Source organism: Leptodactylus fuscus, chromosome 1 (genome assembly GCF_031893055.1).
Source record: "Leptodactylus fuscus isolate aLepFus1 chromosome 1, aLepFus1.hap2, whole genome shotgun sequence".
Taxonomy (NCBI): domain Eukaryota; kingdom Metazoa; phylum Chordata; class Amphibia; order Anura; family Leptodactylidae; genus Leptodactylus; species Leptodactylus fuscus.
In genome coordinates this window covers 200,012,393-200,035,521 of record NC_134265.1, presented here as the reverse complement: position 1 = coordinate 200,035,521, position 23,129 = coordinate 200,012,393, and the positions used below count along the sequence as shown (strand labels likewise).

At 48.2% G+C, this 23,129-nt stretch overlaps 1 protein-coding gene across 1 annotated transcript in view; it reads right to left on the bottom strand.

Moving 5' to 3' along the window:
* MATK (megakaryocyte-associated tyrosine kinase) overlaps positions 1 to 23,129 on the bottom strand; it is a 210,144-nt gene that overhangs the window by 57,942 nt on the left and 129,073 nt on the right. The gene's annotated exons all lie outside the window — the stretch shown is intronic.

The following is a 23,129-nucleotide window of genomic DNA, read 5'->3' as shown; positions in this document are numbered from 1 at the left end:
ATTTTCTAACTTTCTAACATTTTGCTGCTTTTAAAAAATTGGAAGCCTAATTAAAAAAAGTACTATGTATTGCCATATTCTGACAGCCATGACTTGTTTTTTTATTTTTTCCATGGATGGAGTTGTGGGAGGTTTGTTTTTGCAGGATGAGCTGTAGTTTTATTGGTGCTGTTTTTTTTTTATCATTTTTATTCCTTTTATTTGGAAGCGAAGTGAAAAATATCAAATCAGGTAATTTTTTTCCCCTTATGATGTGACAAATAATTTTATAATAGTTCAGACATTTTGATACCGAAATAATATGCTGGTCTATAAATAAATTCACTAGTACATTAGTTTGTCCATGTATAGTATGCAGGCAGATGGTAGGACATACCTGCAGGACAAAAGCAGTCACATATCTGCAAAACTTTACAGAAAGTTTGTGGATACAATTCTAAAGGTATATTCATGCAGAGTTTTGTTGTGGTAGATTTCAGTTCCTTTTTTGCACTAAAAGTCATATCAAAAACTCCCAAATAGGAAAATATACTATTCTGCAAACACATTCCATAAATGTCTGTGCGTATGTGTTTATTCTTGCTTTTTGTTAAGAGTACATTTCTGTGTTTGTTTACATGTAGTGAATGTGTAAGTGTGCCTTAGGCCCGGTTCACATCTGTGTTTGGTAATCTGTTCAGGGAGTCCACATGGGGACCCCTGAATGGACTACTGAACACATGGCAAGCGGTGAGCAGTGAAAACACACGGACCCCAGAGACTATAATGGGGTCCGTGTGCTCTCTGCGTGGTGTCCGCATGAATCACCATGAGTCACCGCATGAGTCATGCGGACAGGAAAGTAGTTCATGAAGTACTTTTATCTCAAAGCACACAGACATAGTCTATGGGGTCCATGTGCTTTCATAAGCTTACCACTTGCCAATGTGTTCGGTATTCCATTTGTGGGGGTCCCCAAGTGGACTCCCTGAATGGATTTCCAAACGCAGATGTGAACCAGGCCTTAGAGTAGCGGTGCTGGAATTTGAGGGTTGAGTAGCTTGTTCTTCCATCCTGTTCCCTTATCTTGCCTACATTTTTGTACATTCTATAAAACCCATCACAAGGCAGCAAGGATGTATGTTTGTATCCAACCAGTCACTTACTCCAAGAACTGTGTCAGATAATATCAAGTCAGCTACGCAGGTATGTATGACGATTTCAGTATAAATTTTATTTCCAGGCTGAATTCTTGTAGTTATGCATAAATAACAGCAGCAGGTGAAAAGAGAAATCTGCTAATGGGTTATGCCCGGTTCACACATGCTGATGTGTTCAGTCTGTAAGGGTCCGCATGAGGACCCCTATGGAAGGAACTCAAGCGCAACTGCAAATGCTGTGCAGTTCAAGCGCACGGGCCCCATACACTATAAATGGGTCCGTGGGCTTGCCGCGCATTGCTCGCACGGATCATTCGTGCGGGCAGTGCGCGGCAAGCCCACAGACTCCATTATAGTCTATGGGGCCCGTGCTCTTGAACTGCAAAGCGCTTGCAGTTGCGCTTGTATTCTGTCCGGGAAGGTTCTCGTGCAGACCCTTACGGACAAAACACATCAGCATGTAGAAACCGGGCCTTATGCTTGGTTCACATATCAGTATGCCGTCCATCCACTTTAATTCAGTTTGAGACTAAAAAACGGGCTGGTGCACATACTGATTTTTATGCTGATAGCAAAAGCTGTCCGACAGATAAGGGGATTAAAAGTAGAAAATTGTAAACAGAGTAGCGATAAGGACATTTATTATATGAGATAAGGACATTTATTATATGTCCTCCTTATCTCTATTCAGTTTACAATTGCTACTTTTAATCCCCTTATCTGTCCTCTAGGGGACAGACAGCGTTTGACATCAGCATAAAAAGGTGTCAGCATACAATCAGTATGTGCATCAGTCCGTTTTTATGTATAAATGGCTTTTATTAAAGATTTTTCAAAATTAAAGCATACAAACAGAAGGTAACAAGCAGTGCAGCGTCCAAAATGCAAATAAACAGGCAAGAGGGGCGGCCAGGGTGGAGGCCCCAAACCGCAATATTAGCGCAGTGTACGCACAACACCACCACAAAGAAAAGGGGGAAAAAAAAACATTAAAAAAAAAAGAAGAAACACAGGGGAACCGGTAAGGAAAAACAAAAAACAGCCAAGACAAACATCTCGAAACAGACAGAGGAAAGGGGAGCCAAGAGACAAGAAAGAAACAAGAAACGTGAACACAGAAACAGAAAACGGCAAAGGGAGAACCAGACCCGAAACCCGAGGGGGAGGCAGGAACAGAAAAGGACAAACGGAGGGGAGAGAATATAGAAGGCCACTCCGCACTCAAGTAAAGGTAGCGGAAAAGTCAGATGACTCCTGAAACAGGATCCAGGGCCGCCAGAGGCGCTCAAACCTAGAGGGATCGGGAGAGTCCTCCGCCACTAGTGCCTCCATCCTCCGTATAAGAAGGAACTCAAGCAAGGAGGGGAGGGGGGGGTGGAGCTGCGCCAATGTCTCGGAATGACAGCCTTGGCAGCCGTGAGGAAATGCCCCAAGAGGTCCTTCTTAATCGCAGACAATTTACCAGGAATGACAGATAGGAGCGCTAACTGCGGGGAGGCAGATATAGAGTGCCCACTTACCTTGGAGTACAACAAAAACACCGCATCCCAGAAAGGCCGCAGAACGTCACAGTCCCACCAGATATGGAGCATAGTGCCCCTAGCGGTGCCACAACGCCAACACCGGTCGGAAACAGTCGGGAAGATTCTTGTAAGGATTGGAGTCAGGGTCAGGCAGTGCAAAGTGACACAGCTGGGAAAGCAACACTGTGCAACTAATGACAAAAGGGGTCGTAGGCCCTGCAGCTATAACTATGCTGTAATATCTGAGATGAGGCAGACCAATGCACTTCCTAATTGAAGTGCGCCTACCACGGCTCCTAACCTTCTATCCCGGCGGCTAGGATAAGGGAAGAGGAGGCCCTGAAAGTCCTAGGGACTGGAGTCACGGGGTCACACCTAAACAGAAAGCACAGTGTAACTTCAATGCAAAACAAAAGACTAAAGAGCATGGAACCAGGGAGGACCACAAGTCCCAGCAAGACACAGAAGAGAAGGCGAGGTCAGACGAGCAAGAGGTCAAGCCAGGAGATAAAGAAAGGTACCGAATCAAAAGACAAGGGATAGTCAAAAATACAAGCCGGGTATATAACCAAGGAACAGACCGAATACAAACAGACAGGGAAACAAACTGAGCAGGGGGACCAGGAAACCCAAAGTGAATGGCTGGCAAGGATCCATGCCTGGGTGGGGTTTAAATAGCAGCAGAGAACACACCTAATGGCTAATGACATGGAGACTGAGAGCAAGGAAAATATTAACCCTTAATGACCTAAGCACACCCAATAGAACTCCTAACACGTCTCCCAGGGAGATGCCGTGCAGCAAGGAGACCGCGGCGACTCCGTATCCTGACAATTCTATGAAGGAGCACTGGACATCTATACCACCTAGTCAGGATCTTAAAATTCCTCTCTTGCGCACTACATGGAAGGGCCAGCTTGTGGGAAAGCAGGAAGGATTTATCCCAGTCAGCAGACGACAGACTTACAGAGAGGTCAGAGTTCCATGCAGCCACGTAGGAGGGGGGCTCCGCCATGGCATCTGTGAGGAGAATGTCATACAGCACCGACAGGGCGCGGGAAGGAGGGGACCAGCCACTGAGAGCCGACTCAAGGGCTAGAGCCGTCGGGGAGAGTTGAGAGGAAAGGGAGAACCGCTTCAAAAAAGAAACAAGCTGGGCGTGCTCCAACCAAGAAAGGTACAGGTCGGGGCAAGAGGCGCAAAACTGGGCAAAGGGAAGAAGTGGAGAATCACCCGCCACCTCCCGGAGATGAACGTCGCCTTCTCTATTCCAACAGAGGAACCGATCCACAGAGCACCCTGGGGGGAACATAGTATTATCAAAAAGGGGAGTCAGAGGGCCTGGAACACGAGCCAAGCGGCCACTAGAGCACACCAGATCCCAGACCCTCAGGAAGTGCAAAGGGAGAATGTAGAGGCCAGGGAACTTGGGGCAGAAGTGCGGCGGAATCCACGGCCAAGAGGAAAGCGATGGCGAGATCAAGTCGAACTCAATGGACACCCACTGCTTATCACCGAACTGCCAGTCAAACAGACAGAGCAGAACCAAAGCGCGATAGTAAAGACGCACATCCGGGAGGCCAGCGCCTCCCCTGGACTTGCGCCTGGTGAGGGTGCCATACCTAAGTCTGCTCCGCACGGCGCCCTACACGAACCTCCCGAACAGCGATTGAACCCGCGCCAGAAAAGAACGTGGCAGAGGAATGGGGAGGGCCTGGAACAAGTACAGAAACCAGGGGAGGACATCCATTTTGAGGGCATGAATGCGTCCAAACCAGGAGGGAAGACGAGCACCATAGGAGCGCAGGTCGGCAGTAACCTTATCCAGAAGAGAGAGATAATTAAGCTGAAAAAGGGAAGAAGGGTCAGGGGAAATGTGGATCCCTAAGTACCTAAAGGAGGAAGTTTGCCATCTAAAAGGGAAAGTACTCGCTAGGAACTTAGCCTCTGAAGGGGGAAGAGAAACATTGAGTGCCTCGCTTTTAGAAAGATTTACCTTGAAATGCTGAGGGCACCAAAACGGGAAAATTCACGCAGAGCAGCCGGGAAGGACGCCCGTGGCTCGGAAATGTACAACAGAAGATCATCCGCAAACAACACCGCCTTAACCACGGGGGACCCCAACTGTATACCATGAATATCCAGACAGCGACGCAACGCCTCCGCCAAGTGCTCCATCACCAAGGCAAAGAGCAACGGCGAAAGCGGGCAGCCCTGACGGGTGCCATTACGGACTGGGAAGGGATTCGATATAACCCCGTTCTCCCGTACCCGCACCGATGCGTTCCCGTAAAGGGCAAGGATCTTATTCAAAAATCCGGAGCCTACGCCAATCTGAGCAAGGCTCTCCCGCAGAAACCCCCAATGAATGCGGTCAAACGCCTTCTCGGCATCAATCGAGAGAAGACAAAGGGGGACCTTAGCGGAGCAAGCAACCGAAATAGCCAGGACAGTTTTACAAACATTGTCCCGCGCCTCCCGGCCCGGGATAAAGCCGATCTGATCACCGTGGACCAAAGCCGGCATGAAAGGGGAAAGACAATTTGCTAATAACTTTGCAAACATTTTAACGTCCAAGTTGATTAAGGAAATAGGCCAGTAACTAGCCGGACAGACTGGGACAGCTCCAGGTCATGGATCCGCCTCAAGTGGGCAGCAACCCCAGCGGCTCGCTCCCTCTTGAGACAAGCACCATGTTGGATAAGAACCCCCCTCACTACACACTTCAAAGCCTCCCATTGCATGGGAAGGGAAGTAGAGTCATGGGTATGAGTGAGCCCGAAGTCCCGAATAGCCGCCCCGACAGCCTCCCTACAAGAAAAGTCCTTCAGCAGGCTCTCATTCAAATGCCAATTAAAGGGACGACGCGCCAAACTGGGGATGTCCAAGGACAAATGAACAGGGGCATGCTCCGACTAAAGGGCCGAGTCAATGTGGACAGACGGGGACCAGGACAGGGCATGATGGCTGGTCAGGAAAAAATCAATACGACTTTAGGAATTATGGGCCGCAGAATGGTAAGTATAATCCCTACCCTGAGGGTGTAGAATACGCCACACATCAACCAACTGGGAGTTGTGAAGAGCCGACAAAAGACGGCACAATTGCGAAGGAGCATGGGAAGGGAGGGGAGGAATCAACTTGGGGGTCTAAGACAAAGTTAAAATCTCCACCAAGAACTATAACCCCCTCACTAAAGTCTGCCAATCTGCCGACTAAGGACTAACAGAACGCCAATTGGCCCTGATTCGGAAGATAACAGCCAGCCACGGTAAGAACCGTGCCCCCCGTGCGCAATTTGAGGAAAACGAACCTACCCTCAGGGTCGACAAAGGTGTCCAGTACCTCGTGTTGCAGGGACCGATGGATGGCAATCGAGACCCCCTTAGACTTGGCAATCGGGTTGACGCTATGGAACCAATGAGGGAAGTGACAACCGCGGATATCTGGGACGCGGTCCTTCCTGGTCTCCTGCAAAATAAGGATGTGAGAGTGCTGTTTATGTAACTGGTACAGAATCTGGTTACGCTTCTGGGGAACGTTATGTCCCTGAACATTGAGGGTGCAAAAATTAAGAGCGGACATGGCCAAGAAAGAAGAAGAGAAAGAGGGCAGGGACAAAACAACTGGAAGGACGAACAGACAAAGACCAACAGGGACACACATACGGGGGGTAGAGAAGGAAAAAACAACAACGAAGAAAACACAAAAGAAAAGAGAACCGACAAAACGGAACCAACTACGTGGGGTGGAGAAAACTCCACACAAAGAGGATGGGGAAACGGCAAAGAAAGAAAGTTGCCAAAAACCACGCTAGCAAAAAGCGTGGAAACCCCAGTGGGAAATGGCCTTTTCCAAAAAAAGTAGCAGACACCCCATCCCGGGCCCCCAGGCAAAAACACCGAAACAAATGAAACATCTGATACAGTATAAAATGCTGACCAACGAATCAGAACAACAAAAACAAAAACATATCGACTGGAGAGGGCAAAATAGACAAAGCAGCCATCCTGGGGAGAGCACAGGAGTGCCGCGCAGGAAAACAGGTACGGTACATCCCAGCCCCTCCCACGAGTCTCAAAGTCCCAAGAAGTGCCCATCCCGCATAAGCAGGCCTACTATCTACAAACAAAGCAATCAGGTAGAAGCACAAGAAGCATCCTGGGATGGATCCACCGCCACGGGGGGACAGTTCTTGCAACGCCTCTTAGGACGTCTCTGAGGGTGGACAGAAGGAGCCGACAGAAGATCACCAGGAAACGGAGGTCATGAGAGGGCAGGAACAGGGAGGCCCAAGGCAGAGGCAAAATGGAAGAGATCATCCGGATGGGACATGGAGACAACACGACCAACATGACGGACCTGAAGGCGGAAAGCCCCATGTATAGGGCACTTGGTGCTGGGTGAGGACGTCCAAAAGAGGCTTCAGTGCCCTCCGCTTAGCGAGGGTGAGGCGGGACAAGTCCGGGAGAAGCTGGAGCTCAGAGTTCTGAAACAACAGCTTTGGAGCCTCCTGAGCTTTGCGCATAATCGCTTCCTTCAGCTGGTACCTGTGGACCCTGCAAATAACATCCCGGGACCTAGTGTCATCAGGTGGGCGTGCACCCAAGGAGCGATGCGCCTGGTCAAGTTCAACAGGTGAGTCCAGGGGGGCCCCCAAAACAGAATTGAAGATGGAGCGCAAGGTAGCATCCAGTTGCTGCGGCTCGACAGATTCAGGAAGACCTCTCACCCTGATGTTATTCCGCCGATTGCGATTCTCCAAGTTGTCCAGCACATCAGACAAGAACCGCAGCTGTTGAGTGTGAGAAGCAATGGTCGCCTCGTGGACAGAGAGCTGGGAGGTATGCGAGGAAGAGGCTGTCTCCAAGGTATCCACTCTGGCCTCTAATTGTTGAACAGAGGAATGGACACAGCAGAAAGTTCCGACTTGTAGGACTGTTCCAGCCGAGCCACATACTGTATGCCTTCATATCAGACTTAGCAGGGACCGCTGCCAGGTGGGCACTGAGGCGATGCAGTTCAGCAAGGGTATCAGAAACAGAGGCAGAAGGCACGCTAACACCAGCAGAATCAGAAACAGTTAGCAATCCAGGAGAGTCCAACAGGGGGGCAACAGCAGATGGACCTGCCAGGGGGGTCAAGGAGAAGAAGCAGGAGGGGGGCCAGTCCCCTCAGGGGTACCAGTCGGGGGAGAAAGTCCATGGGTGCTAGGAAGGCCACAGTCAGTAGCAGATGGGCTAGAAAAAACAGACCTAGGGACCAGGGTTTCCCTTCCAGGGCACGGAGAGGAGGTCGGGGCCAATCATGAGGGAGAAGACCCAGCGGGGAACCATGCGGACCTGTCTTCCTCCCAGGCCAGACTTGCAGGAGAAACTGGTATAGGCCCCAGGGAGGGGGACAACAGGAGGGCCGCAGGAGAAGGTGGCAGGAACGGCCAGGAACCATCAGGACCATCAGCAGGCAGGAGGGAAGGCATGGAGGGGTTGCGGCCTACCTGCCCCGGCGAATCCTGTGCAGCGTGGAGGGGAGCAGGGCCGCAGGAATCACGTGGCGGCAGCTGCAGGTCTCCGGCAGAAGGTTGAGCCGGCCCACGGGAGGTGTGCGCAGGCAGCCGCAAGTTCCCCTCGGCCGGAGCATCATGGGGGGCCGGGGAACGGCCGCTTACAGAGCTGGAAGCCGCCGGGGGCGCCATCTTGGATCCGGCAGAAGGGCTGTCACTCCGCGGTGCCATCAGAAAGCGGGCAATAGATGAGCTCCCGGAGGCCCCCAGGGGGATAGAAGAGGATCGCTGGGAAGTCTTGCGGTTCTTCCCCATCTCCAGGTAAGTAACAGGGAAGGTGGTCAGCTGTAAGACGGTGGTTTGCCAAAGGCCAGGGACGGAGCAGAAGCAACACACGTCCTCACTCCTCCATGGCCAGGTCACGCCCCATCAGTCCGTTTTTAGTCTCAAACTGAATTCAAATGGACGGATGGCATACTGATGTGTGAACCAAGCATTAGAGAGATGTCTGCACACTAATATGGCTGACAAATAATAATACATAACAGGGTGAAGGAAGATACTAATACAGCAGAACTTACTAGGTCTGAGCCCTTAACATGTCACAGATACTCCTTCTTCCAAACTGAGCCTCCAGAAAGCCACATAAAAAGTCCAGTTAATATTTCTTGCCACAGTATATTTAAGGTGTTAAGTATCCAGTTAGTGTTTGCTACATCAGTACTTGAAAATAATAGAAGAGAAATGTATAAAAAATGTTTATCTAAACCCATGCATATGTGCTGATCTAAAGACTATCTGCACTGGTGGCAGATTAAGAGACTGAATTCTTAATAATTGTCACGCAGCACGGAAGGCTTTCTGACAGGTGCGTTATTTAGAATTGATTATTTCAGGTACGACACGTCAGTTTTGAGGTGTGAGTTAATTGTTGGGCTAAGCATTGAGTGCGTGAGAAAATTGAGAAAGTGGCTATTTTTGGATCAGTTTTTCCATGCCCAAAACGCACCACTGTAGCAAAAGAACATTGGCGTGGAAAGAAAATAAGTTCACCTCATTATTTGTAAATGGGTTTTTAAAGGGAGTCTACCATCAGCAATATTCCTTCAAACTCACTTATGTGCTGTTGTTAGGCGTGTTAGTGACATAGTAAATATAACCTTTTAAAAATGGAAATCTGGATGGCGATAAATTCAATTATTATTCCACATCCAAATGAACTGTGTACTTGGTACAGGGCCACAACTAGTTTATTTAATAGTATTTAATAAATATTTATTTTAATAGTGTTCAGCACACTTATATCAGATAAAAGTGTGAACACACGTCTCAATTTCAAGAAAAAAAACTATTGCAGATGTTGTGATCACTTACCTTTTGTGTTTGTCAGTTATCAGGATCAAGAAGCTGATGACTGGAGTCTGTTCAACAACTCACCGCTTTGTCTTTATTCTGTGAAAAACCTTGCACTAGTAATATTCTGAAATGACTGAACCGCAAAGGTATTTTTAGAGCATTTGGCATGCTGGACAGTGATACATTTAATGACCAGGCGGAATGTGGTACAACAACAAAAGGGAAACCTCCTCCCACGGCTGTTAACCCCAACATACAATAAAAACTCTGACACGCACTTGGATGGTTAAATAGTGGGGGTCGGCCACAGCTTTATTAAACTATAAACATATCGGCAGGCCCTGCTATCCCCCTCCCCTTTACTCTTGGACCAAGCGCGTCACCAGAATGCCCCGCCACCGCCTGCGGTGTGCATGTGTATGATGTTCAACGGGTGACGCGCTCCATCTTCTACCACCGATGACCAGAAGGGGAAGGGAGGGGAAAGGCGCAAGGTCCCGCCAACATGCAAGCTGTGACACCTGAAAAAAAATAAACCAGAATAAATAACAAGGCAAAGAAACAACGAAACCAATAAATAATAAACAACCGTAATAATACACAGAGAACCAACAACAGTGGGGAGGGCGGGAGGGAAACACGTCCTGCTCCGACGCTGGCGGGGATCCGAAAGGAAGTCCCCGCCCAGCGCCGGAAGTTACATAGGGCTCGTAACCCCGCCTCCTCCGAAAACCCCGCCCCGGACAGCAACAGCCGCCGGGAGGGGAAAAGAGAGGAGGGAGGGGGAGCCACACGCCCGGTCAAGACCCGGACAGCTTAGGCAGCCGTCCGGGTCACAGACCAGGCGGAATGTGGTACAACAACAAAAGGGAAACCTCCTCCCACGGCTGTTAACCCCAACATACAATAAAAACTCTGACACGCACTTGGATGGTTAAATAGTGGGGGTCGGCCACAGCTTTATTAAACTATAAACATATCGGCAGGCCCTGCTATCCCCCTCCCCTTTACTCTTGGACCAAGCGCGTCACCAGAATGCCCCGCCACCGCCTGCGGTGTGCATGTGTATGATGTTCAACGGGTGACGCGCTCCATCTTCTACCACCGATGACCAGAAGGGGAAGGGAGGGGAAAGGCGCAAGGTCCCGCCACCGGACCCCGACGTAAACCTACAAAGGGGTCCGACCCCCCTCCAAGAGCATGAAGAGCGCACGCTCAATGCCATCCTGAAGCCCAGACAAGAAAATGTCTAGGCCGATGTCAGACAGATGGACACCATCCCTCCGGAGCAGCGCCCTGTTATCACCCTCAAGCTGCCTGTGCCGAACCACGACTCCCGATCGGGAGCGCACGTGGCGCGAAACACGCAAATTGAGCAGGCGCCTTGCACGCTCCAAAGCTGCTGGGTCTCGAGCATCACGCCATCTGGCCCGGGGAACAATTTCGGACCATACAATAACAACATCCTGAAAAAAGGCAGGAAAGCGGTCAATATCAGATCTAATCAACGAAATCAATTCGGACAAGCGTATCACGCCCAAATCGTTGCCCCCGGCATGAAACACCAGCACCACTGGGGCCTGGGAGGTCCTTCCAATTTCGACAACCTGAGGCAACATTTCCGACCAACTCATCCCTCTGACTCCATGCCAGCGCAGCTCCGCCTCTTGAAAACCAAGCTGCAAACCTCCAGGCCGGATGGCAGCGCGCCGCGCCGCCCAATAGATGTACGAGTGGCCTAGAATCCAAACCACCGGATATGGACCTAAAATAGAGAACAAAGTTAATGACCCTTTTTTATTTTTTTATTTTTTTTTTTTTTTTTTTTATTTTTTTTTTTTTTATAAGTTATCAAAGAAAAATAAACACCACAAACCGCAAAAAGGTAAAAAACAAAGCTAAGCCGTGAGGAGACCCGGGCGTACGTAACGCCGATAACAATTAGACCGCCAGCGGCCAATACGCTTAATTTCCTCCTCAGTGAGGCCCGCCGCATCGGCCGCGGTAGCTGCCCCGATGCGAAAAGAGTGGGTGCCAAAGTCCTCAGACGGAACCCCTAACGCGGAAAGACAGCGCTTAAACAACGATTCGAACTGGAACCTCGTAAAAAATGAGCCATCAGCATGAACTAAGAACTGGCTAGACAAGGGGCGAACCGCAACAAAACAACGCACTCTATCAACGGGGCATAAGGGGCCTTCTAAACGCGAAATAGTCAACCAAGTACCTTGCCCGTAGGGATCCGTCTTAGACCGTTTAACCCGAACACGAATGGAATCCTGCAACACCACCACATCGTCTGCAGCCAACCCACCCGCTGCTCGCCGAGACGGAGCGACTAATTCACCCACACGCAAGGCACCGAAAAAGGCTAAAACAAAAGCGCAACTCAACAACAACGCCTCAAACGGAGACGAACAAACCGACTCAGATATCCCGACCAGGCGACGCAACAGGAAAAACGAAATCGGTCGACGTTTATCAACCGGGCGGGCCGCCTTCTTCCAACCACGCAAAATCAACTGAAAAGCAAACTCTTTCGTCACATCCGGAAAACCCAACAACTTAAGCCCAAAGGCTACACCCGACAACCGTCTGGCCGCGGTAGCGGCCGACACAGCATCTGACCTCAAACGAGCTAAGTAAGCAAACGTTAAGTCCCTACAGCAGTCAGGATCTAACAATCTCTCCGGGGAACCAAAGGACAGCCACTCATTCCACGCCTTACCATGCGCTGACCACGTCGCCGGCGTAACAGAATCGTGTAATAACGGGCTCAAGACCGCAGAACCAGGTCCCACAGCAAAGGAGGGCACGGGCAGCCCACCAAATCCGCTCTCGGGTGCATGTCTCTGAAGCGCTCCCACTGAAAACGAGAAAGAGAATCAGCAACAGTATTATCAACACCCGGGACATGGCGAGCCCTGAAAACCAAATTAAACTGTAAACATTTCAAGACTAAACGACGAAGCAAAGCTAAAACAGGTAAAGAGCTGGAAGAGAGGCTATTAATCACAGATACCACACTCTCATTGTCACACCAAAACAAAACCCGCTGGTTCGCCATGTCCGCGCCCCATAACTCCAAAGCCACTACAATAGGAAACAGCTCCAACAAAGTGAGATTACGGGTAAAACCCTCGGACAACCAGCTTTGAGGCCATGGAGCAGCGGACCAGCGGGAACCAAAAACGGCTCCATAACCAGACGAACCCGCAGCATCAGTGAAAAGCTGAAAGTCGGAATTGCACAACTCCTTCTCGGGGAAACAAGAAACGCCAGTATAATCTAAGAGAAAGGACTTCCAAACCTTCAAGTCCTCCCGCAGGACGCTCGTTATCCGCACATAATGATGCGGCATGCGGACTCCAGCCGTGGCCATAGACAGGCGGCGAGAAAAAACACGCCCCATAGGAAAAATCCTGCACGCAAAGGCCAGCTGCCCCAGCAACGACTGCAAACGGGACAGCTGGACCTTACGAGCCGACAGGCAAAAATCCACATCCGCACGGAGGCGAGACAACTTGTCCTGCGGGAGCTGAAGGATCATACGGTCCGAGTCAATGAGTATACCCAAGAAGGAGAGTGACGACACCGGACCCTCAGTCTTGTCAAGCGCGAGGGGAACACCAAAATAACCTGTGAAAAAACGAAACGTATTAAGCAAGTATTCACACAGACGAGAAGAAGCAGGACCAACAAAAAGAAAGTCGTCCAAATAGTGAATTACCGATTGAGACCCCGTCTCCTGCCGAACCACCCACTCTAAAAATGTGCTAAACAACTCAAAATACCGGCAAGAGATGGAGCACCCCATCGGTAAACACATATCATAGTAAAAAGAACCCCCGAACTGACAACCCAAAAGATGATAACAATCGGGATGTACCGGCAACAGGCGAAACGCAGATTCGATATCCGATTTCGCCATGAGGGCACCCCTGCCAGCATTGACCACCAAAGAGACCGCTTTATCAAAAGAAACATAGGACACCACCGTCTCCTCCTTCGGGATACCATCATTCACGGATTCACCCGGAGGAAAGGACAAGTGATGTATCAATCTGTATTTGCCGGCCTCCTTCTTCGGGACCAAACCCAGCGGGGACACCCTGAAATTTGGAAAAGGGGGTTGCGCAAATGGGCCGGCTAAACGGCCCAACTCCACTTCTTTATCAATTTTGGCCTGAGCCACAACTAAATCTTTCTGAACAGACCGTAGATTATCAGTAAACATAACAGAACAACTAGGAACGTGAGGTATATAGAAACCGAACATAAAACCATTAAACAGTAGGTCTGCTTCCTGTCTCTTGGGGTACCTGTCGAGCCAGGGGCGCATCCTTACTGCGCTCACCGGCGTCCTCGGGTTTACCCGCACCAGATTTGGCGGCTCTGCCGCGCTTGGCGCAACGCAGAGCGGAATGTGCTCCTCCGCAAATCGAACATTCATGCTTGAAACGGCATGAGGTGAAGAAACGACAGTGTCCTTCATTAAACATCCAGCAGGCACCTGGCCTGCGAACGGCCGCGGAGGGAGAACCAGCTCCCCCAGCGGCCGCGGATGGAAAGGGAGAAGAAACCGGCTTCGGCGAGAGCATCAACTGAATCCAAATGTCGGTAGCCTTAGAGGCCCAACCAACTTCCGGCTGAAGCGCCAACCTACGCCGGAACTCCTCGTCGTATCTCCACCATGCCGTTCCACCATAGAGCTTGTGAGCAGTAAAGATAGTTTCCAAATACACGAAAAGATCAGCCGCCAAGGATGGTGCTGACTGACACAATATACAAGCATAAATAGCAAAAGCTTGTAACCAATTAGAAAATGTCTTAGCAACTTTGGGCTTCTTATCTTCACCCCGACCAAACCCTCTCTCCTTATCTACCGTCATCTGATCGGGGGACAACAAGAGCCAGATGTCAATATACTCATTAGCCGTGATCTTGTGGCGAAGCTCAGCTGGGACATGGGTACCCAACGGAGCCACCGCGCAAAAATAAGAATCACGGAACCTCAAACCGGAAGGAGGGGGAACCGGCTCAGGCTGTGCACTAGTTGCCCCTGGAGAAGCAAGTGACTGCCCCCTACCTTCCAACTGACTAACCATTGCTTTTAACACATCCAATACATCACCACCAGCCGGTGGTGTTTGCGAAGACCAAGCCTGCGAACAGGACAACTCACCAGCCGGAATCACTGGGATCTGCGACGAAGCGACCAGGGGTGGAGGCAACGGAGCCACAACAGGAGGAGGTTCAGGAACCACAACAGCAGGCACGACTGGAACGCCCTGGGCGGAACCGTATTCTCTCCTCCCACTCCGCCTCCTGGAACTCCTGCTATAATGCGAACGCCGGGACCTACGGGAATCACGTGAGGAGGAGGACGAACGGGACTCCGACCGACGCCGGCTATAGCGAGACCCACGACGCCGCCGGCGACTTCGCGACCTAGAACGACTACGATACCGCCGAGACCGCCCAGAACGCATCGACACATCATCCTCCGGCCCAAAACTCCTGTAGGAGCGGGCCCCAGACCCCGGCGCATGACTAGACAGGGAACGGGAGTGACCAGGTGGCAAAACATGAGGAGTTCCAGGCACATACTCCACATCAAAGAACTCCTCTTCGCTCTCCTGAAACAACACTGGGGAGGCTGCGGCCGGCAACGGAGCCAACGCAGACACATGATCTAAAGTGCCAGCCGCCGTATCCTGGGCTGGTGCAGCACTGTCAACCCCCGCAGGGGTGGTAGATGCCCTCCCAAACCACCGCGCCAATCTACCCGGCGGCGGTGGGGGTGCCCCAGGAGGAACCGCAGCCGCAGCTGCACTAGGCCCCACAGGGGGCGCTACAACTAAGGCCTCTTGGGAGGCTTCCCTAGGGGGAGCACTCCTTGAAACATGCTGGGAGGAGGGCGGGGGGCCCATCGCCGGCCTAACCGAAGGGGTACTGCCACTGGAGACCGGTGGGGGGGATAGGGGAGGAGGGGGGGCGCCCCCCCCGCACTGGCTGCCATAACGGAGACCGGGGGGCGGCGCCCGCGAGCCCGGGTGCCCGCACCCCCAGACAGGGAAGCTGCGCGCCGCCCGGTGCGCGCAGGAGCCCGGGCGGCACGCGATACTGAGCGGGCGACCCCCCGCGCCGGAGCCCTGCTCCGGCTAGAGGGGGCCGCATCAGGGGACAGCCGCACGGGAGGCCTCGCCGTCCTGCTAGGCCGGGTAGAGGCCTCACGCTGCGGCATCGGTGGAGCGGGAGGCAGGCTGGAGCCGCCGCTCGCAGTGAGCAGCGTCTCCAACCACGCCGTCCCCTCGTCCCTTACCCTCTGTTGCAGCAGCTCCATGAGCTGCTGTTGACGAGCCGTCGGGTCCATCGGCGCTGCAGGAAAACACGTCCTGCTCCGACGCTGGCGGGGATCCGAAAGGAAGTCCCCGCCCAGCGCCGGAAGTTACATAGGGCTCGTAACCCCGCCTCCTCCGAAAACCCCGCCCCGGACAGCAACAGCCGCCGGGAGGGGAAAAGAGAGGAGGGAGGGGGAGCCACACGCCCGGTCAAGACCCGGACAGCTTAGGCAGCCGTCCGGGTCACAAATCAGGAAGTAACTAGTGTGTGTCTGTCCTGTGGTTAAAACTTACTAATGGTCTTTATGCTCTCAAAAAAATTAACTCTTCGTAGGGGACTCTTGACAGGTAGAAGATAGATAGATAGATAGATAGATAGATAGATAGATAGATAGATAGATATCAACTTGGGTGCAAATCCATTAGGTTCAACATAAGATTCCTCAAGGTGCATGATCAATTAACCACATGAGGACCGCCGTACGTAAATTTACGGCCTCATGTGCTGGTACCTAAAGACCGGACTATTGCCAAAATACGTCCGGTCTTTAAGTACCTTCCTGGCGGGGGGAGGGGTGCTGGGGGGGCAGGGGTTAGGTGTTACTAGGTGCAACGTATATTTGGTATCGCCGCGTCCGTAACAACCTGTACAATAAAACTGAAATAATATTTAATGTACACAATGAACGTCGGAAAAAAAAAACGGAAAAAACTCGCCGGAAGTAGTGATTTTTTGCCATCTCATCCTACAAAATATGCTATAAAAAGTGATCAAAAAGTCATATGCACCCCACAATAGTGCCAATAAAAAGCGCACATTGTCCCGCAAAAAATAAGCCCTCAACCAACACTGTCAACCGAAAAATAAAAATGTTACGCTTCTCAGAAGATGGCGATGCAAAAAACATTGATTTATGTCCCCAAATGTGTTTTTGTTCTGCAGAATTAGTATCGCATAAAAAAATAACATAAATGAGGTATTGCCATAACCGTACCGACCCGCAGAATAAAGGTCACATGTTACTTTTACTGTACGCTGCATGGCGAAAAATTTAAAATGTAAAACTCAATGCCAGGATTGATTTTTTTTTTTTTTTAAATCCAGCAAGAAAGAGTTAATAAAATGTATTCAGTAAGTTGTAGGCACCCAAAGATGGTGTCATTACAAAATGCATCTCATCCCGCAAACAACAAGCCCTTATATGGCCGCGTCACCAGAAAAATAAATAAAATATAGCATCTAGCAATGTGAAGACAAAAACTGACTGTGGCAGGAAGGGAATATACTGTATAAGCTGTGCGAGCAAATATCAGGGGACACCCCAGATTTACATCTTATGAGGGAAAAGACACCAGAAGTGACCCCCAAAGTGACCCCCAGAGCAACTCCCCCAATCATAGGAGCTACTGGGACATAGTAGGGAATTTGGTGTTTTCAATGTTCTCCGCACAGCTTACATATTCCCTCTTCGCCATCCGCTGTGCAGTCACGTCTGGGATACTAATACTCACTACACCCCCTGATAAATTCTTTGAGGGGTGCAGTTTTCAAAATTAGGTCACTCCTTTGGAGAATCCACTTTTCTGGTACCTTACAGGCTGTACAAACATGACATGGCGTTCAGATATCAAACATCCAAATCTGTGCTCCAAAAGCTGCATAGCGCTCCTTCCCTTCTGCGCCCTGCTGCGCGCCCAAACTGCAGTTTATGCCACATGTATGACACATGTATGACACTGGTGTACCCGTTATATCGGACGTAATGTCATATGTAGGAATAAACTGATATTAGGGCACAGCCGGACACAGAAGGGAAGAAGGGTTATTGGGTTTTTGGAGCACAGACGGTTTGGTTTTTGGATGCCATGACACTTTTGCAGAGCTGAATCCCCTGATATGTGACCTTATTTTGGAAACTACACCCCTGAAGGGTTTATCCGGGGGTACAGAGAGCATTTTTAAACCCCAAGTGTTGCTATAACTTATTATCCATAAATGAATACGAAGCTGATTGTGAGAGGTGAAAATGACCATTTTTCCAGGAATCCATCATTTCAGTGCGTAATATGTTGTGCCCGACTTGTATCAGAGATTAACGCTCTAAAAGCTGTTGTGCCCGGGATACCCGCTTACCAGTTTTTGGAGTGTGTATCTCTGCTGACATAAGTTGGGCACAACATATCGGGCACTAAAATGGCGAATCTCTGGAAAAATTTCATTTTTAACTTCTCTATCAGTTGCGATTTCATTTCTGAAAACTAAATAAATGCAACACTCAAGGGTTAAAAATTCTCGCTACACCACTTGATAAATCCCATCAGTGGGGTAGTGTCCAAAATAGGGTGACATGTTTGCGGATTCCACTTTATTGACTATTCAGGGGCTTTGCAAAAGTGGCATGATGTCCAAAAACCAAACTGTGCTCCAAAAACCAAAATAGCGCTCCTTCCCTTCTGTCCCCGGCTGTGCCCAAACAGCCATTTCTACCCACATATCGCATTAAGTCCATTATCCGGGGTACACCAGTGTCATACATGTCGGCATAAACCGCTATTTGGGTACCCAGCAGGGCGCAGATGTGAAGGAGCAATATGTGCTTTTGGAGTGCAGATTTAGATTCTTCGTTTTTGGACACCATGTCGCATTTGCAGAGACCCTAAAATTGCCCCTACAAAATGGGGTCACGTCTTGGGGAATTCCAGTTTACTGTCACCTCGAGGGCTCTACAAAAACAACATGGCGCCCTTAAAGTCCCTCTAAATCTGTACCCCAAAAGCTAAAAAGCGCAGTGTACCTTCCCTTCTGAGCCCTGCTGTGTGCCCAAGTAGCAGTTTACACCCACATATATAATTTTTTTGCCCCTCGGGATGGCCCACTTAATAGTTTTAGGAGTGCAGGTCTCTGACAACACAAAGTGGGTGCAACGTATTGGGCACCGAAATGGCATATTTTTAAAAATTTCAATTTTCATTTTGTACATTAATTTTTGGGAAGCATTTTAGGCTCAAAATGATAATACCCCTTGATACATTCCTTGACAGGTGTAGTTTCTAAAATGGGGTCACTTTTGAGGGATTTCCATTGTATTGGTACTTTAGGGGCTCAGCAAATGCGACATGGCACCAGAAAACTATTCCAGCAACATCTGCCCTCCAAAATCCAAATAGCACTCTTTCCATTCTGAGCCCCACCATTTACCCATACAGCAGATTTTGGCCACATATGGGGTATTGCCGTGTTCAGAAGAAATTGTGTAACAAACTGTGGGGGGGGCTTTTAATTCTTAAACTATTTGCAAAATTAAAACTATGGCGCTAAATGGACGATTTATTGGGAAAAAAAGTAATTTTTCATTTTCATATCCCAATGTTAATAAAATCTGTGAAACACCTGTGAGGCCAAAATACTCACTCTACCCCTAGATAAATTCTATGAGGGGTGTAGTTTCCAAAATGGGGTCACTTTTAGGGGGTTTCCACTGTATTGGTACTTTAGGGGCTCTGCAAATGCGACATGGGACCTGAAAAATATTCCAGCAAAATCTGCCCTTCAAAAGCCAAACAGCGCTCTTTCCATTCTGAGCCCCACCATGTTCCCATACAGCAGATTATGGCCACATATGGGGTATTGCCGTGTTCAGGAGAAATTGTGTAACAAACTTTAGGGAGCTTTTTCTCCTTTATCCTCTTGTGAAAATTAAAAATTTGGGGCTAAATTGACAGTTTATTGGTAAAAAAGTAATTTTTCATTTTCATGGCCCAATGTTAATAAAATCTGTGAAACAGCTGTAGGGTCAAAATGCTCATTCTACCCTTTGATATGTTCTGTGGGGGTTTAGTTTCCCAAATGGGGTCACTTTTAGGGGGTTTCCACTGTATTGGTACTCTAGGGGCTCTGCTAATGCGACATGGCACCTAAAAATAATTCCAGCAAAATCTGCCATCCAAAAGCCAAATAGCGCTCCTTCCATTCTGAGCCCCGCCATGTACCCATACAGCATACTATGGCCACATATCGGGTATTGCCGTGTTCAGGAGAAATTGTTTAACAAACTGTGGGGGGCTTTTACTCCTTTAACCCCTTGTGAAAATGAAAACTTTGGAGATAAAGTGACATTTTAGTAATTTTTCATTTACACATCCCAATGTTAGTAAAATCTGTGAAACAACTGTAGGGTCAAAATGCTCAGTATACCCCTTGATGAATTCTTTGAGGGGTGTGGATTCTAAAATGGGGTCACGTTTGGGGGGTTTCCATTGTTTTGGTACTCTAGGGTCTCTGCAAATGAGGCATGGCGCTGAAAATTATTCCAGCAAAATCTGCTGTTCAAACACCCAGTGTCGCTCCTTCCCTTCCATGCACTGCTGTGTGCCCAAAAATTCAGTTTACACCCACATGTGGGGTATTTCTGTGCACGGGAGAAATTGCACAATAAACTGTCAGATGCATTTTCTCCTTTAACCCTTTTTGAATGTGTCAATTTTAGGTCTAAATGAATGTATTAGTGAAAAAAATGAAATGTCTAAATTTCACTGCCATATTATTTTTATTCTTATGAAATGCTTAAAGGGTTAAAAAAAACATCCCAAATGCTGTTTTGAATAATTTGAGGGGTGCAGTTTTGAAAATGGGGTGATTTATGGGGGTTTCTATTATATAGGTAATTATATATATAATTACTTTCAGAACTGAAGTGGTCCCTAAAAAATTGGTTTGGGGAATTTTCTTGTAAATCTGGAAAATCGCTGTTACACTTGTAAGCCTTGTGACGTCCAAAATAAATTAAAAGACAATCAAAAGATGATTCCAATATAAAGCAGAGATATGGTAGATAATATTTATTTATGTATTTGGATGGTATAACCATCTGCCTGAAAAGTAGAAAATTTCACATTTTGAAAATTGCAATTTTTTTCAAATTTCCATCAAATTTCCTAGTTTTTTTTTATAAATAAATACAAAAATATTGATTAGTGTTTACCACTAACATGAAGTATAATGTGTTATGAAAAAAACAATCTCAAAATCACTTGTGTAAGTTAAAGCGTCTCAAAGTTATTGACATTTAAAGTGACACATGTCAGTTTTGAAAAAATAGGCCTGGTCTTTAACATACTTTTGGGCCCGGTCCTTAACCGGTTAATTACATCAATTAAGGTGTAAATATCAAGTACAACATATTATATAATTCATAATATACTAAAGTGCAAAATCCATCCAAATGTAAAGCACCATGGAATTAATGGTTCTGTATAAATAAACAATAATAATAATAATAATAATAATAATAATAATTCATATTATTGAGTATAAAAACAGTAGTGTGCGGATTTAATTATTCATTAAAAATACATGTAACTAATAAAACAACCCATATAATCTATAGGACCCCAGCTGTAGGGAATAAAACTCACCTCAATCCCGAAGTGATTGAGTGCATAGCACATGCTCAAGATTTTAATCATGCTGATGTGACTAGCTGCTCTGGAAGAAGTAAAGAGGTGTAAATCATCTTTCAAAAAGGGGGCATTATGCAACAAGGCAGCTGATGATGCAGGGGTGCTCAGAGCACAGGGAATATGCTTCCTATGCTCCCTGAAGATTAACTTGCGTATCAAGAAAAGCAGATTTTTTCAAAAACAAGGAATGACAAGTATACTAGAATAGCCTTTCTAAAGGCTATTTGAAGATATGCTTAGTTAAAAAATCAATTAAGGCAATGACAGACTGAGATCCGTCGGGCTGTATAAGCCTGATGGCTCTTGAAAAGCCGTGGGGCGAGCCGTGGGCTCCTCCTCCCTCCCTCCTCTGGGCACCACTGGTTGGCGTATCATAGGAGGGGATGGGGCGCCCTTTTCAATGTACACCTCAGCGCTGGATGGGGACTTCCTCTTGGCTCCCTGCCAGCGCTGAGGATACCTGCATTATGCTACCTAGTAAATGGAACAAAGATGCCATGATTACTACAAGCTATAGCCTTGATTCCAACAGAGCATTCTCCGGCTCTTAGTGTGCATGTGCTTAGAAGACTAGGAAGAGTAAACAGCAGAGAAACACCCTCCCCCCCCCCCCACGATCTCCAGAAATGGATCATCATTACTACTCCTTCCCATCCACCCCACCTATACTGGGCATCTATGCATGCACAATAGAGGTGGATCGTCGCTGGAAGAGAAGACTAAATCAGGGAGGGAGGAGGGAGGGGCCATCTAACAGGAAGAAGCGTGGTTGGGATGTGTAGATAAGAAGAGCGGGATAGATAGAGAGACAGGGAGGGGATGTATGGGAGGGGGGAGTGAGGAAGGAGGGGAGAGTGAGGAAGTTACATAGCAGGAAGCAGAAGCTTATAAACAAAAGCAGGAGATACCAGGAGCTCCCAGAGACATCCAGAAATCTAAAATACTAAAAGGTATATGGCTGCATTTATTAACCCATTAATGGCACTAACCGAAACTTTAAAAAAAACAAACATTTTTTACCCAGAAAACCCCTTTAAGCCTTCCGAACAGGGGAGCAATACTGTCCTCCTTGATAGACATAAATATGTTGATATGTGTAATGTAATATTCTTAGATAGATCCTGTTATGAGATCATCATCTGAGGTATGTATTGATCTTCCGACAACAAATAAGAGAGCTGTCGGTGGCGGCCAAAGATGATGACCTGATATATAAAGAGGAATTTTCTTTCTTTAAAATGTAGATTGTGAGCCCCATATAGGGATCACAATGTACTTTTTTTTTTTTTCTACCAGTATGTCTTTGTAGAATGGGAGGAAATCCACACAAACATGGGGAGAACATACAAACTCCTTGCAGATGTTGTTCCTGGCAAGATTCAAACTCAGGACGCCAGCGCTGCAGTGCTAACCACTGGGCCACTGGGTTGTGAAGGTTACATGCAGTTATGGCCACATTTCACACGCGGTCCAAAGTCCTCAAAGGGGTGTCGTCGTCCCCAATGAAGCCGCTTGCAATGCAGTTTACCTATCTGGTCCGCTAGCGCCGCCTAAGCATTAATTTGTATCGTCCTGTAAATTTGGCTTACTTTTCTTGCAAAAATCACAAAGTGGTGGATATGGAATTTTTACGTAGAAAAAAGTTGCAAACATTTCATAAATCAGGCGTAACAGCGAAAAAGGTGCAAGAAAGGTGCAGCACTCGCCAAGTTCAAGCACAAAAACACGTTGATAAATGTGCCCCAAATTAAGTAAAATGTCTGGTAAAACCCAATTTTGTCAATATTCGCTTTTGCAAATATAG